Genomic DNA, 20,161 nt, shown 5'->3' with positions numbered 1-20,161 from the left:
CGGCTAATCGTCTGGAGGCATCACCCTTGTCAATGGCTTCATCTTATCCTCTCAGTGAAAATGGTCAACGCACCCTGTCACGGTACGGCTATTCATCTGTCGGTTCTCGATCATGCTGGAATAGGATTTACTATCCTTTTGCGTCTGTCACTAACGCCCTACAATCGCGAGTTTGGAGCTCGTCACAGTCATTCATTCATTGAATCGTACTCGGAATACCACAGACAAGGTTTAGACCTTCCGGATTCTCTTGAATGCCGCCATCTTTCTAGCTTACGCCACGAAGATTCTGATTAAGAGATCTAAGAGATACTCATTCAGTCGAAGGTAGAACGGAAGTGGTTGTCAGGCACGCGTTCATAGGGAATGATGATGATTGTCACGTTCATCACATTCAGATTGAAGTACGAATGAATATCTTAGAAGCGAAACAAGATGAATTGAATAGAAAACAGTAGTACTTTGCATTAATCTTTGAGGAACAGCAGAGCTCCACACCTTAATCTATGGAGTGCAGAAACTCTACCGTTGAAAATACATAAGTGAAAGGTCCAGGCATGGCCGAGATGGTTCAAAAGATGGTCAAAAAGACTCAAAGATGGTTCAAAAGATGTCTAATACAATAGTAAGAGGTCCTATTTATAATAAACTAGCTACTAGGATTTACAGAAGTAAGTAGTTGATGCATAAATCCACTTCCGGGGCCCACTTGGTGTGTGCTTGGGCTGAGCTTGAGTGTTGCACGTGCAGAGGCCATTTGTGGAGTTGAACGCCAGCTTTTGTGCCAGTTTGGGCGTTCAACTCTGGTTTTGGCTCCTTTTCTGGCGCTGGACGCCAGATTTGGGCAGAAAGCTGACGTTGAATGCCAGTTTACGTCATTTATTCTTGGCCAAAGTATGGACTATTATATATTACTGGAAAGCCCTAGAAGTCTACTTTCCAACGCAATTGGAAGCGCGCCATTTCGAGTTTTGTAGCTCCAGAAAAGCCACTTTGAGTGCAGGGAGGTCAGAATCCAACAACATCAGCAATCCTTCTTCAACCTTTGAATCTGATTTTTGCTCAAGTCCCTCAATTTCAGCCAGAAAATACCTGAAATCACAGAAAAACACACAAACTCATAGTAAAGTCTAGAAATGTGAATTTAACATAAAAACTAATGGAAACATCCCTAAAAGTAACTAGATCCTACTAAAAACATACTAAAAACAATGCCAAAAAGCGTATAAATTATCCGCTCATCAGCCGCCCTATCCAGATTCTTAGCAGGAGCAGCGATAAGATCTCTCCCCTTCTATGCTACTTTAAGGAAGGGAAAGCAGTTCGAATGGACGACGGAATGTGAACAAGCCTTCCAAGACTTCAAGGAATTCTTTGGACGGCCGCCTATCCTATCTCGACCACGAGAAGGAGAACCGCTCATATTATATCTCGCGGTAGGAAGTTGGGCGATAGCCTCAGCACTAGTCAGAGAAGACGAAAGTGGGCAACAACCCGTTTACTTCATTAGCAAAGAGCTACAGGGATCCGAGCTGAACTACCAGAAAATAGAAAAGTTTGCCTATACTCTCATTCTAACATCTCGACGACTTCGCCCGTACTTCCAGGCTCATACCATTAAGGTTCGAACTAACCAGCCCATAAAAGGAATATTGCAGAAAACAGTATCTGGCCGACTTTATCGCAGAATTCACATATGCCCTGGAAACCCTCACAGAATGGAATCTCTATGTGGATGGTTCTTCAAATAAAACTGGAAGCGGCGCAGGCGTGATAATAGAAAGTAACCAAGGAATCCAAGTTGAGCTCTCCCTCAAGTTCGGGTTCCCGGCCTCAAATAACCAGGCAGAATATGAAGCATTATTAGCTGGTTTGAAGCTGGCTAAAGAGGTTGGAGCTCAGAAACTCAACATTTACAGCGATTCACAAGTAGTCACCTCATAGATAACAGGGAGCTATCAAGCCAAAGACCCTACCATGAAAAAGTATTTGGATAAAACCAAGGAACAGCTCGGACAACTCGAGGAATATAAGATCTGCCACATACCCCGCAAACAAAATGCCCGAGCTGATGTACTCTCGAAACTAGCTAGCACCAAACCAGGGGGCAACAATAGAAGCCTCATACAGGAAATGCTACAGAACCCATCAATCTCGGAAGAGGAAAAAGTCCTGGCCGTAACAAGTCAGGATCAAGGATGGATGACCCCCATAATCACCTACCTCAAAGCAGGAACACTCCCCACAGAAGAAAAGGAGGCAAAGAGGTTAAAAAGGGAGGCACAGTACTACACCATCATAAACAACATCCTATACAAAAGAGGGATCTCAATACCATTACTAAAATGCGTGCCGACCTCCAACACAAGGGAAGTGCTAGAAGAAGTACACAGCAGCATTTGCGGCAATCATCTCGGAGCACGGGCTCTCGCCAAAAAAGTACTCCGGGCGGGGTTTTATTGGCCAACTCTACAGAAAGAAACTACAGAATTTTTAAAGACATGTCCACCATGTCAGAAACATGCCAACTTTCACATCGCCCCGTCAGAAGAGCTCATCAGCGTGACTTCGCCTTGGCCGTTTGCAAAATGGGGACTTGATCTTCTCGGACCATTTCCCCAAGGATCAGGACAAGTAAAATTCCTTATAGTCGGAGTAGACTATTTTACAAAATGGATTGAGGCAGAGCCCCTAGCCAACGCCACCGCTCAAAGAAGCCAGAAATTCCTATGCAGGAGCATTGTCACAAGGTTCGGGGTTCCATATTCAATAACCACAGACAATGGCACTCAATTCACAGATGCAGGCTTCAGAAAACTAGTAGCCGACTTGAATATAAAGCACTAGTACACCTCCGTTGAACACCCACAAGCCAATGGACAGGCCGAAGATGCCAACAAAGTCATATTGGCCGGGTTAAAATGGAGATTACAAGATGCAAAGGGAGCTTGGGTAGAGGAGCTTCCACAGGTCCTATGGGCATATCGAACGATGCCACATTCCACCACGAAGGAATCCCCCTTCCGGTTAGCATATGAATAGAAGCAATGATCCCAGTAGAGATCGAGGAAGGATCGCCTAGAGTGGTTCATTACAATGAGGGAGCAAACTTCCAACTTTAGAGGGAAGAGCTTGACCTACTACCTAAAATCCAAGAAAGAGCTTGGATTAGGGAAGAAGCACTAAAGCGTCGAATGGCTTCCAGATATAATCAAAGGGTAGTGCCGAGAAGTTTCACGGAGAATGACCTCATCCTAATCCGAAATGATATCGGAACAACTCGACCAGGAGAAGGAAAGCTGGCAGCAAACTGGAAAGGACCCTACCGAGTCGTAGAAGTACTTGGGAAGGGCTACTACAGACTGTCCGAACTCGATGGACGAGAGCTTCCCAGATCATGGCATGCCTGCAACCTAAGAAGGTACTACAGTTAGGAAAGGTAAAAGATCTCATTATCGGATTCACTCTTTTTCCTGAAAAGGTTTTTTAACGAGGCACCAAGTTGAGACTCAGACACTATCCGACTTAAAGGGATGAAAAATTCCCACATGTATATATTTGCATTTTCCTTTGAATAAAATATATTTTCTAGATATTCTACAAGATCTCAAGACGCATTAATCTGAAGCATTCATCATCCGATTATAAAGCAACAGATCGGCGGAAAGTGAAAAATAATTTCGCTGCACGATCACGATAAAGATAAACCGTCCGATAAAGGTGAAAACGCGATTCACCCAAAAGATGATCTAGAGATGACAACCACTTTCTACAAATCAGCAAAGATAAACACAGAATAATGTAAGAAGTTATCGAAAGTGATCCAAAAAAGAACCTGACGAGGTCTTACGGATTGCTAAAATAATAACTTAAGGACTGGCCGACGGTAAGAAGTCGGACCAAGTCAACCCAAGTTATAAGTAAACCCTGGAAAGAGGTCTGGCCAACCCTATTAAAGAGGATTACTTTAACTTAGAAGGGCCCGACATGACAAAGTCAGCCCAAAATGAAAAAGTTATAAAAGTAGTTCCTGAAAGAGACCTGATAAAGGTCCAAAAAAGAGGACTACAAAAATAACTTAGAAAGAGGACGACGCGAAAAAGTCGACCTCTTACAAACAAGTTATAAAAGTAATCCCTGAAAGAGACCTGACAAAGGTCCAAAAAAGAGGATTACAAAATAACTTAGAAGAGATCGACCTAACGAAGTCGATCTCCTACAAAAGAAAGTTATAAAAGTAATCCCTGAAAGAGACCTGACAAAGGTCCAAAAAAGAGGATTACTAGGAATAACTTAAAAACGAAAGCTACAGCTTGGACCGACAAGAGAAGTCGGACCAACGAAAGCTACAGCTTGGACCGACAGGAGAAGTCGGACCAACGAAAGCTACAGCTTGGACCGACAAGAGAAGTCGGACCAATGAAAGCTACAGCTTGGACCAACAAGAGAAGTCGGACCAACGAAAGCTACAGCTTGGACCGACAGGAGAAGTCGGACCAACGAAAGCTACAGCTTGGACCGACAAGAGAAGCCAGACCAACAAAACTACCACTTGGACCGACAAGAGAAATCAGGCCAAAGAAAGCTAAAGAAGGACCGGCAAGAAAAGTCGGACCAAAAAGAAACAAGCGCTAAAAGGGACATAGCTTTACCCAATAAGCCACCCGACAAGGCTAACGAAATTGTTCAAGACTAACTAAAAAGGTTTTGCCAGGAACACTAAGAGTTGTCGAACGAAAGTCGTCCTACCTCAACCAAAAAGGAGACACCACAGACAAGACGAAAGAAGGCCGAAAAGACCTCTCAAACAAATTATGCAAAAGATCGACATGATAGCATCGGTCAACTACAAATAAACTTGGAAAAGGACAACATAAGGGAAGCCGGTCATGGATGGACACTTAAAAACAGCTCAGAGATTCTGAGCAACAAGCCCCAACATTTTCAAAGCGCATAAAGAAGTGCAAGCAAGCATGACATAAAATACCAAGCTTCAGGGTCAGACCCAAAAAAAAAAAAGGCTTAGAAGCTACTCGATTGCGTTTGTTTTAGCAACCAAAAAGAGTGTCATCAAAGGATACCAACCACAAAATAAAAAGTTAAAAGCCCACAAGCCGGGCCAACTACACAGATATCCAAAAACTACAGATCAGAAGACTTTTTAATAGCATCAGGAGAAGGAGGGAGAGCCTGGAGAGGAACAGCATCCACAGTACCATCGTCTCGGTTTAAGATCTGGCAGTCAGGATCAGAAACAGGAGGGCTGACCTCAGCAGGAGGAACAGTAGGAGCTGACACCTTGGCAGAAGGAACATGGAGAGGTTCAACATCATCATCATCCTCATCATCGGGGACAACATTACCATCCCTGACGACATTCTCCAGGCTGAAGAGAGTGAGGTCAGCCTCGGGAGCAATAATCTGAACCTGCTCCTTCAGGTTCTCGTATGCAGCAGTCACACTGCCAAGGAGATGACCTTGGAGCTCAGAATAATCAGCTCGGGCATTCTCCAACTCCTCCCTCAGGCGCACCACCTCCCGATAAGATGTCACATAACTGTCCTTATGTCTCATAGCCGTATCCTCGGCCAGCCTCACTGAAGCCGCCAGAGAGAGGGAACTCGCCTTCTCATTCTCTAGATCCTTCTCCAACTTGGCTACCTTTACCTCAAGCTCCTCCTTCAGGCCCTTCATCCGGTCGAACTCCTGTTTAGCCTCCTCCATAAATTCCTTAGTGGCATGGAGAGGAAGATTCTGAGCAGTTCAGTATAAGGCAGCCCCCATGTACGCCATTTTAACACTGTTTCGGGTCATAAAATTCAGATGGCGAAGGATTGATACATCATCCATGGGGAGGGTACCGTAGGGACCGATCTGATGATCTACAAATTCGATTGCATTAAAATCAGGGGCGTCAAGGTTGAAGACCTCAGTTGTTTTTTGTTTCTTACTGGGAGGAGCACCAGAAGTAGCAGCTGAAGACTGTGGAGGCTCGGCCAGACGAACCCGAGGAGTCGGGATCACTTTCCTCGGCCCAGGAGAACTCGGCACGGGCGGCTTCACTTGCACTTGGGAAGATCCCTCCCCGGCCGCCTTGGCCGAGATGTTTTGAGCAGCAGCAGCCTTCTTCGCCTTCTTATAGGCCTTCATGGAATCATTATTTTTCGACATCTCTGAAAGAACAGAATCAACCATAACGACAAGCTACAACACAGGAAAAGAAAAGCTCAGAAAGCAAGTATAAAAACAAATCAGACAGTACCCAAAGCAGTTTGAACCAAAGACGGATCACTCATGAATATTTTTGTATCTATATGGGGTGGTTTCCCCCACAAATCCTCAAGAACAACCACAAAATCCCGCTCAACCTCATTAAGCATCTCCCATGTATAACGTGGCACTCTCACATTCTTTTGCCACTCTAGAGGAAAAGCAGGCTCATCCTTTTCATCAAGAAAAAAAGGGCGGACCCCCTCAACAGCACGGACGCGAAAGAAATAGTTCTTAAAATCTTTAAAAGACTCATCATACATGGCAAAAACTTTATGCCCCTGGGCCGGCCTGAAAGAAACCCAGGAAGCTTTCTTTTTGGAGGAACCTCCGGGCTTGGCCGAGACAAAAAGATAAAGGAAAAGAGTTTCAGAAGGTGCTATGCCTAACTCTTGGCAAAGCAGTTGAAATATTTTGATAAAACCCCAGGAATTCGGATGAAGCTGGGATGGAGCAATGTTACATGACCACAATAGGTCAGTTTCAAAAGCAGTAAAAGGAAAAGTAACGTCTAACTGGCTGAAGAAGTATTCATAAGCGTAAAAGAAGGGACGCTCCCTCTCGACGAAAGTAGAAAAGCAAGCCCTCTCATCGGAATCAGGAGCTATGAGTTCATAATCCCTCTCCCAGGCACTGCCACTACAAATCCTATGACGCTTCCTCAGTTCTACACAAAATTTCAGCATCCACGACAGAGACACACATTAGGACAAGGGAGTCCAGCCAATCAGACATCCCCTCAGGAACTTTGGAAGACACCTCTACAATGTTATTGCGAGAAGACATGACGCTGACTAATCCTACAAATAAGAAAAGAAGATTGGATTACTAAAAAACATCTCGGACGAGGGGCAAAACAACTCGAAAAAAATGACACAGGCAAACACATAGGAAAGGAAAACCCCAAGACTCAAAACCAAAGTCCTGGGGCATCCTTTGGAGGCAGAAACAAGGCAAGGATTTAGGAAATTCCTACAGCTTACGAAGGGCTCAAATAAATGCAAAGGAAGCAAAAACACAAAAAGCCACTATCTTTCTACAGTTTCACCAAACAACAGGGCATAGCAAAAAAGCTGAAAGCAGGAAAATCGTCAAAGATACAACCTTTTTTCAGAAACAAAAATCATCATTTCGAATACAATCATCAAAAGCACAAGCGGAAGCGACGACAACATGCAAAACTCTAAAGGCATCAAGCAGCAGAGAAAGTCAAAGAAATCACACAAAAAGACGAAGAAATCCCATAATACACAACAATCAGGCACAATAAAATAGAAAAATCCAAACTTTCTCCAAATCAGACTTTCTCTAAATCAGACAAGAAAATGACGCAGAAGAAAGGGAAGGAGAAAACCAACCTGGAACAAAAGAGAAGCTGCAAAAACTGAAGACGGGAAAATGGAATCAACCCAGAGAATCGCCAAATAACGCTATCACGCAAGGAAGGGCAGAACGATGCGGATGAAAACAAAAAGTGAGAGAGTGAAGGAAGAAGTTACGAAGGAGAGAAACCGTTTTTTGATCGAAAGATTCAAAATAAAAACCAAGGGAAACGGGCAATTAAAACCAATTAATGAAGGTATTTAAAGCTTCGCATATTCCCAAAGTCAAAATATTAAAGGCAAAAGCGCACGCTATCAGAAGAAGCGAAAGAAGAAACGTTCCACATTCAAAAAGACTCTACAAAGAAAGGAATCGACAAAATGCTTGAGTTTGGCTTCACTAAAAAGGACCGAAGCCAAGGATTCGACCTCAACAAGAAAGACCGAGCTCAAGCAGGGGCACTGTTCATACCCTGGGTCGAGCTATCCGACCTGGGATGATTGGCGACAAAGCGACCGACCTCTTCAGGTCAGGCTATCCGACCTCTTCTTAAAGAGGTCGGCCAAATCGACAGGAAAGCCCAATAAAGGGCCCAAACAGAGGAACACAACCCAAATCCAAAGGCCGTCCAAGCCTATAGAGATAAGGGCGGTTCCCTTGAAGATAAGCTGACCTCAACTCAAAGATAAAGATAAGATAAGATAACTAACTTATCTTATCTAGAAAGGTCACTCTACAACCACTATAAATACACTGGAGCACCCAGGTATAACTCATACTTTGATTCTACAATAAACCTGCTTAATACCCGTGCTAACTTAAGCATTGGAGTCTCTTGCAGGTACCCCCCACCCTCCGGTGGCCAAGGATCAGCAGTGCAGCAAGTCCAACAAGTCGGACACAGCAGCTTCGGCCGCCACCAGCCAGCTGGACACACCATCTCCGACCAATACAGAAGATCTCATCCGAGATCGACCTACAGTTTCAGGTAACCCTCGGAACAGGAACCTTTTTATAGTTTGTTTGGATAACTTTTTAGCGCCATTTTGATTTGTGCTTTTGCCTTTTAAGTAGTGTCTTTTTTTTCAAGACTTCGTACCTTTCAGCAAAGCATTCCTGGCGTTCCTCTGGCCGTTGCGAGATGTCTTTGTCCCTTTTGTGGATCTTTGTAGAGTGTTGGTACTTTGTTGTCCGACCTCTTTTTGATCACTTTTGGTTTTGTCCACTTTCTGCTTGGTCGAGGTTGTCCTTGGAGCTAACTTGTCCGATAACTTTTTAGTGTTCTCGTAGAACACTTTTTAGTCCGTCTGAACAATTTTGACAGCCTTGTCGTGGAGTCGTGGCTTTTTGGGCAGAGCTGTGTCCCTTTTAGCGCATGCTTTTTGTTGGTTCGACTTCTCTTGTCGATTCTTCTTAAGTTATTTTTAGTAATCCATTTTTAATCAGACCTCGTCAGGTCTCTTTCTATGGATTACATTTTATAACTTTGTCGCTTTGGTTTGGTCCGACTTCTTCTTGTCGGATCTTCTTAAGTTATCTTTAGTAGTCCATTTTTAATCAGACCTCGTCAGGCCTCTTTCTATGGATTACTTTTTATAACTTTGTCGCTTTGATTGTTTTGGTCCGACTTCTTCTTGTTGGTCCTTCTTAAGTTATTTTTAGTAATCCATTTTTAATCAGACCTCGTCAGGCCTCTTTCTATGGATTACTTTTTATAACTTTTTGCGTTGATGGGTTTAGTTCGACTCCTTCTTGTTGAATCCTCAAGTTATTTTTAGTAATCCATTTTCGCTCGGACCTCGTCACTTTTTATAACTTCTTGCATTAATCTGTTTTTGTTGCTTTTACCTTGCCGACTTCTTTGTAATCGGGTGATGAATTTGATTTTCATTCTGCTGATTTTGTCGTGATCGGGTGATGAAGTTGGTATTCATCTTGCCGACCTTGTCGTGATCAAGCGATGGATTTGGTATTCATCTTGCTGTACTTGTCATAATCGAACGGTGAATTCTTGCACTTAGATTAGTGCGGCTTGGTAGAAAAATTTTTTAGGGAATCTGTAAACTTTTAAACAATAAAATGAAGATATGAATAAAAGTGTGTACATGTTAGTGCTTACCCTTCTAGGTCGGGCAATCTTTTTAGATCTCGGCCTGGCGCCCTTCTTAGATTGCAGGCATGCCATGACCTTGGTAGCTCTCGCCCCTCGAGGTCAGACACTTTGTGGTGACCTTTCCCCAGTACTTCTGAATAACTTGGTATGGTCCTTTCCAGTTGGCTGCTAGCTTCCCTTCTTCTGACCGACCTTAGGTCCATTCGACGCTTTAGTGCTTCCTCTCTAATCCTAGCACTTTCTCGGACTTCTGGAAGTAGGTCGAGCTCTTTCCTTTGAGTTTGGGAGTTGGTATCTTCGTTGTTTTTGATTTGAGCCGTTTCTCATCTTCTTTTCTGTAGGTTAGTCGTTCTTTTCTCTCACTTTTTTTTTACTTTCGACAACTGTGCATGCTTTTGATGTAAAGCTTTCACTTTGTATTTGGATTTTTGCTCTAAAGAATTTTGGTTCTTTCTGCAAAAAGTTTGCGTCTTTGATCGTTTGTTGTGACTTTTCTTTTGTCGTTTGCCTTTGAGAAGAATGTATGCTTTGCTTAGGGTTTTGCTGCTGTTTCTGTTTCTTTTCATCGTTGCCTGACTCCTTTTGTATAAAAGTTCTAGCTTTAATTTTGACTTTTTGTTTGAGAGGTGTTTGGACTGTTTGGGTATAGATTATCGACTTTTCTTCTCTGTGTTTTTGCCCTGTTGTTGCCTCTAAAGGGTGCCCCTGGACTTTCGTGTGAGTCCTGGGGTTTCCCTTTTACTGCTGTATCTGACACTTGATGTTTTGCTGTTATTGTCCGAGTTGTTTCCTTATTTGCCCGAGTTGTTTGGTAGTAACCCCATTTTTCTTTTTCTTACTGTAGGAATATTTGACCTATGTCTTCCCGCAAAAACATTGCTGAGATGTCTACTAAGATCCCGGACGGCATGTCTGACTAGATGGATTCCATATTTTTAATGTGTGTTCCTGAGTACTGTGTGCGACTTAGAAGGTTCCATAGAATTTGTAGGGATAGGGATGAGGAGAAGAATCATGAGTTGGTGTCGCCGAACCCTGAGGAGAGGGTTTATTTTCCTTCTTTGACTCAGGGGGAACGACCCTGACCTGATATGCTTAGGACCTTTTCTTCCTCCGAGATTGATGGATTTTGTAGTGTTTTTTGGATGAGGCTTCTATTATTGCCCCCTGGTTTGGTGCTGGCTAGTTTAGAAAGTGCATCAGCTTGGGCATTCTGTTCCCGAGGTATATGTCGGACCTCATATCCCCAGAATTGTCCGAGCTGTTGGTGGTGGCTAGTTTTGAAAGTGCATCAGCTCGGGCATTCTGTTCCCGAGGTATATATCGAACCTCATATCCCCCGAATTGTTCGAGCTATTCTCTGGTTTTGTCCAGGTATTTTTTCATGGTTGGATCCTGTTCTGAGGGTTACCTGAAACTGTAGGTCGATCTCGGACGAGATCTTCTGTGCTGGTCGGAACCGATGTGTCCGGTTGGTGAATGGTGACCAGAGCTGGTACGTCCGACTTGTTTGGACTTGAACGTGCTGCTGATCCTCTGTCACCGAAGGGTGGAGGGTACCTGCAAGAGACTCCGATGCTTAAGTTAGCATGGGTATTAAACAGGTGTTATGTAGAATCAGAGTATGAGTTATACCTGGGTGCTCCAGTGTATTTATAATAATGTGGGCTGACCTTTTGGGTAAGATAAGTTAGTTACTTTATCTTATCTTATCATATTTTGAGTGAAGTCAGCTTATCTTCAAGGGAACCGCCTTTATCTCTATAGGCTTGAAGTGCCTTTGGATTTGGGTCGTGTTCCTCCATTTGGGCCCATTACTGGGCTCTTTTGTTGACACGGCCGAGTTCTTTAAGAAGAAGTCGGTCCGCTCGACCTGAAGAGGTCGGTCGCTTTATTATTGATCATTCCGGGTCGGATATCTCGACCCAGGGTATGAACAGTGTCCCTGCTTGAGCTCGGTCTTCTTTGTCGAGGTCGAGTCCTTGACTTCAGTCCTCTTGAAGCCGAACTCAAGCATTTTTGTCGATTCCTTCGTAGTAGCTTTTGAATGTAGAACGTTTTTCCTCAAAAAGCGTGCGCTTTTGTATTAGTCCTTTGTTCTGGGGAACGTGCGAGGGTTTAATACCCTAATTAATTGGCATTTAATTGCCCCGTTTCCCTTAAACTTCTTTATTTTTGAATTTCATACTCAGGAAACGGTTTCCCTTCTTCGCTCTTTTCGTAACTTCTTCACAATTTCTTCCTTTGTTCTCTTACTCTCCGCTTTTCACCCATATTTCTGTTTTTCTTGCGTTGCGGCGTTGCTTGGCGTTTTTCTGGGTAGCTTTCATTTCTGCGTCTCTTCCTTCTCTTGAAGCTTCTTTCTTCTCTAGGTTAGTTTCACTCGCATTTTTTTTCTTCTTTTGTCGCTTTGGTTTTATGATGGAGTTTTGATTTTGATTTTAAGGAAAGTTTGTATCTTTCTGTTTTTTGTCGTTCCTATTTGAAATGTGTGTTCCGGGAGTTTCTTTCATCTTCTGCATGATCCTTTTTGCTTTTCCTGTTGCTTGATGCTTTTTGGGGCTTTGCATGTTTGTGAGTTGCGTCTTTGATGATTCGTGTTTGGTACGTTCGATGTTGATGCTTGTTCTCTGCTGATTTTTTGCTTTATTTCGAGAAAGTTTGTGCCTTTTGCTGTTTTTCTTCCTTGGCCTTTTTTGGAACTTCTGATAAACTGTAGGAGGGTGGACCTTTTGCGTTTTTGCTTCCTTTGTTTTTCTTTCTGGATTTTATTTTGATGAGTGCCGGGATGTAGGCTGTAGAAGTAACTTGAAAGTCCTTGTTTGTTTACTGCCTCCAAGGGATGCCCTAAGGGCTTTGGTTTGAGTCTTGGGGTTTTCCTTTCCTGTTTGTTTGTCTGTCGAGTTGTTTTGCCCCTCATCCGAGATGTTTTGTTAGTAATCCACTCTTCTTTTTTTTGTAGGATTTAGTTGACCTCATGTCTTCCCGAAATAACGTTGTAGAGATGCCTTCCCAGGTTCCCGCGGGTATGGCCGACTGGGTGGACTCCATGGTTCTCATGTGTGTCTCATTGGTTGATTCTGATTTTTGTGCTCAGCTTAGGCAGTTTCATAGTGTCTGTAGTAATTCTAGAGATGAGAAGAACTACGAACTTGTCCCCCCTCTTCTGATGAGAGAGTCTGCTTTTCAACTCGGGTTGTTGATGGTCGCCCTTTCTTTTATGCTTATGATTTTTTCTTTGGTCAGCTGGGTATCACCCTTCCTTTTACCAAATTTGAAGCCGACCTGTTATGGTCTTGTAATGTTGCCCCTTCTCAACTTCACCCCAATTCCTGGGATTTTATTAAAATTTTCCAATTACTGTGCGATGGTTTTGGTATTCCTACTTCCCAATCTCTCTTTTTCTATCTGTTTGTCTTGACTAAGCCCGGTGTGGTAAAAAAGAAGTCAGCTTGGGTCTCCTTTCGTTTTTCCCAAGGAAAGAAGGTTTTTTCCATGTTTGACGAGTCGTTTCGTGATTTTAAAAACTACTTTTTCAAGGTCCGAGCTGTTGAAGGAGCTCGGCCTTTTTTTCTGGATGAGAATGACGAACCTGCTTTTCCCTTGGAATGGCAAAAAGACGTGAGGGTCTCCCGGTATTCGTGAGAAATGTTGGATGAGGCTGAGCGAGCCTTTGTGACTATCTTGGAAGAACGCTGGGGTCAACCTCCCCATCTTGACACAAAGAAATTTCTGACCAATCCTTCTCTTCTTCAAACTGAACTGGGTATCTTGTGTTTCTTTTATTATCTTGTTTATGTTACTTGTAGCTGTCTTTTCCGACTTATCTGACTTGTAGCTGAATTTTCTGTTTTGCTTACAGAGGCAATGAAGAATAATGAAGCTATGAAAGCTTTTAAGAGAGCACAGAGGGCGACTGCTGCCAGAAATGTTGCTGCCAGGGCAGCTGGGGAGGGATCCTCCCAGGTGCGCGAGAAGCCATCAGTGCAGAGTTTCGTCGGGGTGAAGAAAGTGATCTCTCCACCCCGAGTTCGTTTGGTAGATCCTCACGTCGCCTCTGCTGCTCCTTCTGTTACTCCTCCCAATAAAAAACAAAAGACTGCTGAGTCCTTCGACCTCGATGCTCCTGATTTTAATGCTATTGAATTGGTGGATCAACAAATCGGTCCCTACGGTGCTCTCTCCATGGACGATGTGTCCATCCTTCATCACTTGGAATTCATGGCCCGAAATCATGTGAAGATGGCGTATATGTCGGCTGCCATATATCGGACTGCTCAGAATCTCCCTCTCCACGCCACTAAAGCGTTTATGGAGGAGGCGAAATAAGAGTTTGATCGGATGAAGGAGTTAAAGGAGGAACTTGAGACGAAGGTGGCCAAGCTGGAGAAGGACTTGAAGAATGAGGAGGCGAGTTCTTAGTCATTGGCAGCTTCGTTGAGGTTGGCTGAGGACGCAGTCTTGATGCACAAGGATAGTTACGTTACCTCTTATCGAGAGGTGATGCGCCTGAGGGAGGAGCTCGACCATGCCTGGGAAGATTATTCTGAGCTTCAAGGTCATCTTGTTGGCAGCGTGACTGCTGCTTACGAGAACTTGAAGGAGCAAATTCGGGTCATTGCTCCCGAGGCCGATCTCACCCTTTTTAGCCTGGATAATATTGTCAGAGATGGCAAGATTGTCCTTGATGATAAGGGTGATGATGATGAGGTTGTTCCTCCCCCTGTGTCCTCTGCTAAAGTGCCGACTTCTTCTGTTCCTCCGGTTGCACCTGATTTGGATTGCCAGATTCTGAACCGGGAGGATGGAACTGTAGATGCCGTACCGATTCAGACTCGTCCTCCTTCTCCTTGTCCTGATGCTGCCAAGAAGGCTCCTGATGCTTGCTGATCTCTTTCCTGGGAATTTGTGTAGTTGGCCCAGCTTGTGGGCTTTTTAAAACTTTCTTATTTACTTATTGACGCTTTCCTAGTTGCTTTTCTAGCAACTTTTATTTTGACAAACAAAAAGGGTAGCTCGCCATCCTTAGATTTTGCTGGCCTTCGAGGCTTTTTGCAACTTTGTAGATTTTACATAATGCCTTTTGATTTGCCATTTTTCAGTTTTCTGCCGATGTTTGATATCTTGTGGCTCGACCTCCTTGGGTTATTTCGTTGTTTGCAGCTTGAATCCTTTGAGGTTACGATTTGTGAGGTCCAACTTGTTTCTCGGCTTTCCGTATTTGTGACTAGTTCCTTTGCGTTGGTCCCTTTTTAAGTTATTATTGTAATCCTCTCTTTCAGAGATTACTTTTTTATAACTTGTCTGTAGGAGATTGACTTCGTCAGGTCGATCTCTTTTTAGTTATTTTTGTAATCCTCTTTCTTGGACCTTTGTCAGGTCTCTTTCAGAGATTACTTTGATAACTTATCAGTAGTAGGAGTCCGACTTGGTTATGTCGGTCTCCCTTAAGTTATTTTTTGTAGTCCTCTTTCTTGGATCTTTGTCAGATCTCTTTCAGGGACTACTTTGATAACTTTTTGGTAGTAGGAGTCCGTTTTGGTTATGTTGGTCTCCCTTAAGTTATTTTTTGTAGTCCTCTTTCTTGGATCTTTGTCAGATCTCTTTCAGGGACTACTTTGATAACTTTTTGGTAGTAGGAGTCCGTCTTAGTTATGTCGGTCTCCCTTAAGTTATTTTTTTGTAGTCCTCTTTCTTGGATCTTTGTCAGATCTCTTTTAGGGACTACTTTGATAACTTTTTTGGTAGTAGGAGTTCGACTTGGTTATGTCGGTCTCCCTTAAGTTATTTTTTGTAGTCCTCTTTCTTAGATCTTTGTCAGATCTCTTTCAGGGACTACTTTAATAACTTTTTGTTTTGGGCTGACTTTGTTATGTCGGGCCTTTCTAAGTTAAAGTAATCCTCTTTAATAGGGTTGGCCAGACCTCTTTCCAGGGTTTACTTATAACTTGGTTTGACTTGGTTCGACTTCTTAATGTTCGACCAGTCTTTAAGTTATTATTTTAGCGATCCGTAAGAGCTCGTCAGGTTCTTTTTTAGATCACTTTCGATAACTCTTACATTATTCTGTGTTCATTTTTGCCGATTTGTAGAAAGTGGTTGTCATCTCTAGATCGTCCTTTGGGTGAATCGCGTTTTCACCTTTATCGAATGGTTGTCTTTATCGTGATCGTGCAGTGAAATTCTTTTTCACTTTCTGCCGATCTGTTGCTTTATAATCGGACGATGAATGCTTCAGATTAATGCGTCTTGAAATCTTTGTAGAATATCTAAAATATATTTTATTTAAAGGAAAAGTGCAAATAGATACATATGGGATTGTCTGAGTCTCAACTTGGTGCCTCATTAAAAAACCTTTTCAGGAAAAAGAGTGCATCCAATGATGAGATCTTTTATCTTTTCTTAACTGTAGTACCTTCTTAGGTTGCAAACGTGCCACGACCTGGGAAGCTCTCGTCCTTCGAGTTCAGACAGTCTGTAGTAGCCCTTTCCAAGTACTTCTACAACTCGGTAGGGTCCTTTCCAGTTTGCTGCCAGCTTTCCTTCTCCTGGTCGAGTTGTTCCGATATCATTTCGGATTAGGATGAGATCATTCTCTGCAAAACTTCTCGACACTACCTTTTGATTATATCTGGAAGCCAGTCGGCGCTTTAGAGCTTCTTCCCTGATCCGAGCTCTTTCCTGGAGTTCGGGTAACAAGTCGAGCTCTTCTCTCTGAAGTTGGGAGTTTGCTCCCTCATTGTAGTGAACTACTCTGGGTGACCCTTCCTCGATCTCTACTGGAATCATTGCCTCTATTCCGTATGCTAATCGGAAGGGGGATTCCTTCGTGGTGGAATGTGGTGTTGTTCTATATGCCCATAGGACCTGTGGAAGCTCTTCTGCCCAGGCTCCCTTTGCATCTTGTAATCTCCGTTTTAATCCGGCCAGTATGACTTTGTTAGCAGCTTCGGCCTGTCCGTTGGCTTGTGGATGTTCAACGGAGGTGTACTGGTGCTTTATATTCAAGTCGGCTACTAGTTTTCTGAAGCCTGCATCTGTGAATTGAGTGCCATTGTCTGTGGTTATTGAATATAGAACCCCGAACCTCGTGACAATGTTTCTATATAAAAATTTCCGGCTTCTTTGAGCGGTGGCATTGGCTAGGGGCTCTGCCTCGATCCACTTTGTAAAGTAATCTACCCCTACTATGAGGAATTTAACTTGTCCTGATCCCTGTGGGAAGGGGCCGAGAAGATCGAGTCTCCATTTTGCAAACGGCCAAGGCGAGGTCACGCTGATGAGCTCTTCTGGCGGGGCGATGTGAAAGTTGGCATGTTTCTGACATGGTGGGCATGTCTTTACAAATTCTGTGGCTTCTTTCTGTAGAGTTGGCCAATAAAATCCCGTCCGGAGCACTTTTTTGGCGAGAGCTCGTGCTCCGAGATGATTGCCACAGATACCGCCGTGTATTTCTTCTAGCACTTCTCTTGTGTTGGAGGTTGGCATGCATTTTAGTAAAGGTGTTGAGATTCCTCTTTTGTACAGGATGTTATTTATGATTGTGTAGTACTGTGCCTCCCTTTTTAACCTTTTTGCCTCCTTTTCTTCTATGGGGAGAGTTCCTGTTTTGAGGTAGTTGGTTATAGGGGTCATCCATCCTTGGTCCTGACTTATTATAGTTAGGACTTTTTCCTCTTCCGAGATTGACGGGTTCTGCAACATTTCTTGGATGAGGCTTCTGTTGTTACCCCCTGGTTTGGTGCTGGCTAGTTTTGAGAGTGCATCAGCTCGGGCATTTTGTTCGCGGGGTATGTGGCAGATCTTATACTCCCCGATTTGTTCGAGCTATTCCTTGGTTTTATCCATATACTTTTTGATGCGGGTGGAAACTGTCTCTCAACAAATTTCCTTCGGCAAGTGTACCGAATTTGTCGTCAAGTAAAAACTCACAATAAAGTGAGGTCGAATCCCACAAGGATTGATTGATCAAGCAACTTTAATTAGAAGAATGTTCTAGTTGAGCGAATTCAGAATTTGGGTTGAGAGTTGCAGAAAATAAAATGGCGGGAATGTAAATAACAGAAAAGTAAATGCTAGAATTAAATGACTGGAAGTAAATGACTGAAAGTAAATTGCAGAATTGTCAATGGGAGTGGGGGATTTGCTCATAAAAGTAAATGGCAGAAATTAAAGAGAATGGGTAAGATCAGAGATGGGGAGTTCATTGGGCTCAGAAGATGTTGCAATTCTCCGGATTAAGTTCATTTTCATCTCTTCCTCAATCAATGCACTCATTGATCTCCTTGGCAATCTTAATTGATTGAATTACAATTTCTTGTAATTCAATCTCTCAAATCTTGATCAATAGCCAATTCCTTGGTCAATTGCTCATGAGAAGAGATGAAGTATGGTCACTGATTATACCACATGCATTTCCCAAATCAAGTATTGAGAGGGTTATAGTCACATACCCATCCAAACCCAATTTGGTCCAGCATGAGAAAGCATTTCTAGCTTGATCTCTTCATTCCTCTTTCAAGGTTCAGAAGAGATCCAAGTTTGAATAGCTTATTTTCCAAGATAACTACCCAATTGGATGAAGATCGAAAGCTTTCAAGTAAAATCAAGAGAAAAGATAGAAGAAGAATAATGAAAATTAGTATTGATCCATCAAATTACAACAGAGCTCCCTAACCCAATGAAAGGGGTTTAGTTGTTCATAGCTCTAGAAAATGAAAACAGAGATGGAGAATACATCATAAAACTAGAAAATGCAGAGAAGGTAAAATATAGAGAGTAATTCTCTTTTCCAACTTTTCCAGAACTCCTTAACAATTCAAAGTTACTCCTATATATACTACTTTTCTTAGCTTCTAGTTGGCTCTTCAAGTCTTGGGCCTTTGGATCTTGAGTTTGAAGCAGTTCTCTTCTTCATTTGGGCTTGGCTTTACTTGCAGAGAGAAAGTGTGAAGTGGGCAGAGACTTTAGCTCAGGACGTTAGGGGTGTTAACGTTTAGTGAAAATATGAGTTCGAGAACGTTAGTGAGAATCAACTTTCTCACTAACATTCCTAAGTAAAAGCCACGTTAACTTCAACGTTAGTGGCACAAACGTTGCCTCTAAGTCCTTCGCACACGTTATTGAGACTTAACATTCCCAATAACTTTGAAAAGCCCCCTTTGTTCCCACGTTAGAGCCCACGTTAACTTAGTTAACGTGGCTCTTTAACGTGGGCTTGCCATCCTTCGAGAACATTAGTGACACTCAACATTATCACTAACGTTCCAAGGTGCCCCTATGTCTCACGTTAGAGTCCACGTTAACTAGGTTAACGTGGCTTCTAACGTGGCCATGCTTAGCCATCCCCAACGTTAGTGACAATGTTGAATGTCACTAACGTTGGCATTTCTTTCACTCATCAACGTTAGCTTCCATGTTAACTAAGTTAACGTGGAAGTTAACGTGGCTCCTTGGGGGGTTGTGTGGTTGCCTCCAACGTTAGTGACAATGTTGGGTGTCACTAACGTTGTCGACCACTCTTGCTTCTTACGTTAGCTCCCACGTTAACCAAGTTAACGTGGTATGTTTCTCCTTAGGCCAACGTTAGTGACAATGTTGAATGTCACTAACGTTGGCATTTCTTCCCCCTTCTAACGTTAGAGGCCACGTTAACTAAGTTAACGTGGACTCTAACGTGGCCACTTATTGTCATTAACGTTGGCTCAACTTCCCCTCTCCACGTTAGAGTTCTCGTTAACTTAGTTAACGTGACTCTTAACGTGGTCAATGATGGCTTCGAGAGCGTTATTGGCAATTACTTTTCTCATTAACTTTGCAAGTTACCTCCCATTCCTTGCTTCCTTTGGTCCTGAAATCAAGCAATAGAGCGCATCAAAGTTCTAGTCTAAGTCATGGGCAATGCAGCATATAATTTGTCACTAAACTCATGCAAAATCCTCATGAAATAATGTAAAATGCACAATGTATACTTGAATCAAGGTGTAAGTGAATATCTACCCAAAACTAGCTTATTTCCTAAAAGAATGCATGAAACTAACCTAAAAACAGTAAAGAAAAGGTCAGTGAAACTGGCCAAGATGCCCTAGCATCACATTTTCATGGTGTAATCTTTGGCTTGGTAGCTCCTTGTTATTTGTGATGTAACCACTTGTGAATCGCTGTAAATGTTGAGTTTTTGAGCTCCGATCTCTCTAGCCAGCTTCAAGCCAGCTAATAATGCTTCATATTCCGCCTGGTTGTTTGAGGCCGGGAACCCGAACTTGAGGGAGAGCTCATCTTGGGTTCCTTGGTTTCTTTCTATTATCACGCCTGCGCCGCTTCTAGTCTTATTTGAAGAACCATCCACGTAAAGGTTCCATTCTGTGGGGGTTTCTAGGACATCTGTGAATTCTGCGATAAAGTCGGCCAGATATTGTGATTTGATTGCCGTCCGAGCTTCATATTGGAGATCAA

Source organism: Arachis hypogaea, chromosome 13 (assembly GCF_003086295.3).
Source record: "Arachis hypogaea cultivar Tifrunner chromosome 13, arahy.Tifrunner.gnm2.J5K5, whole genome shotgun sequence".
Taxonomy (NCBI): Eukaryota; Viridiplantae; Streptophyta; class Magnoliopsida; order Fabales; family Fabaceae; genus Arachis; species Arachis hypogaea.
The sequence above is the reverse complement of the archived record's forward strand: the minus strand, read 5'-3'. Positions refer to the sequence as shown.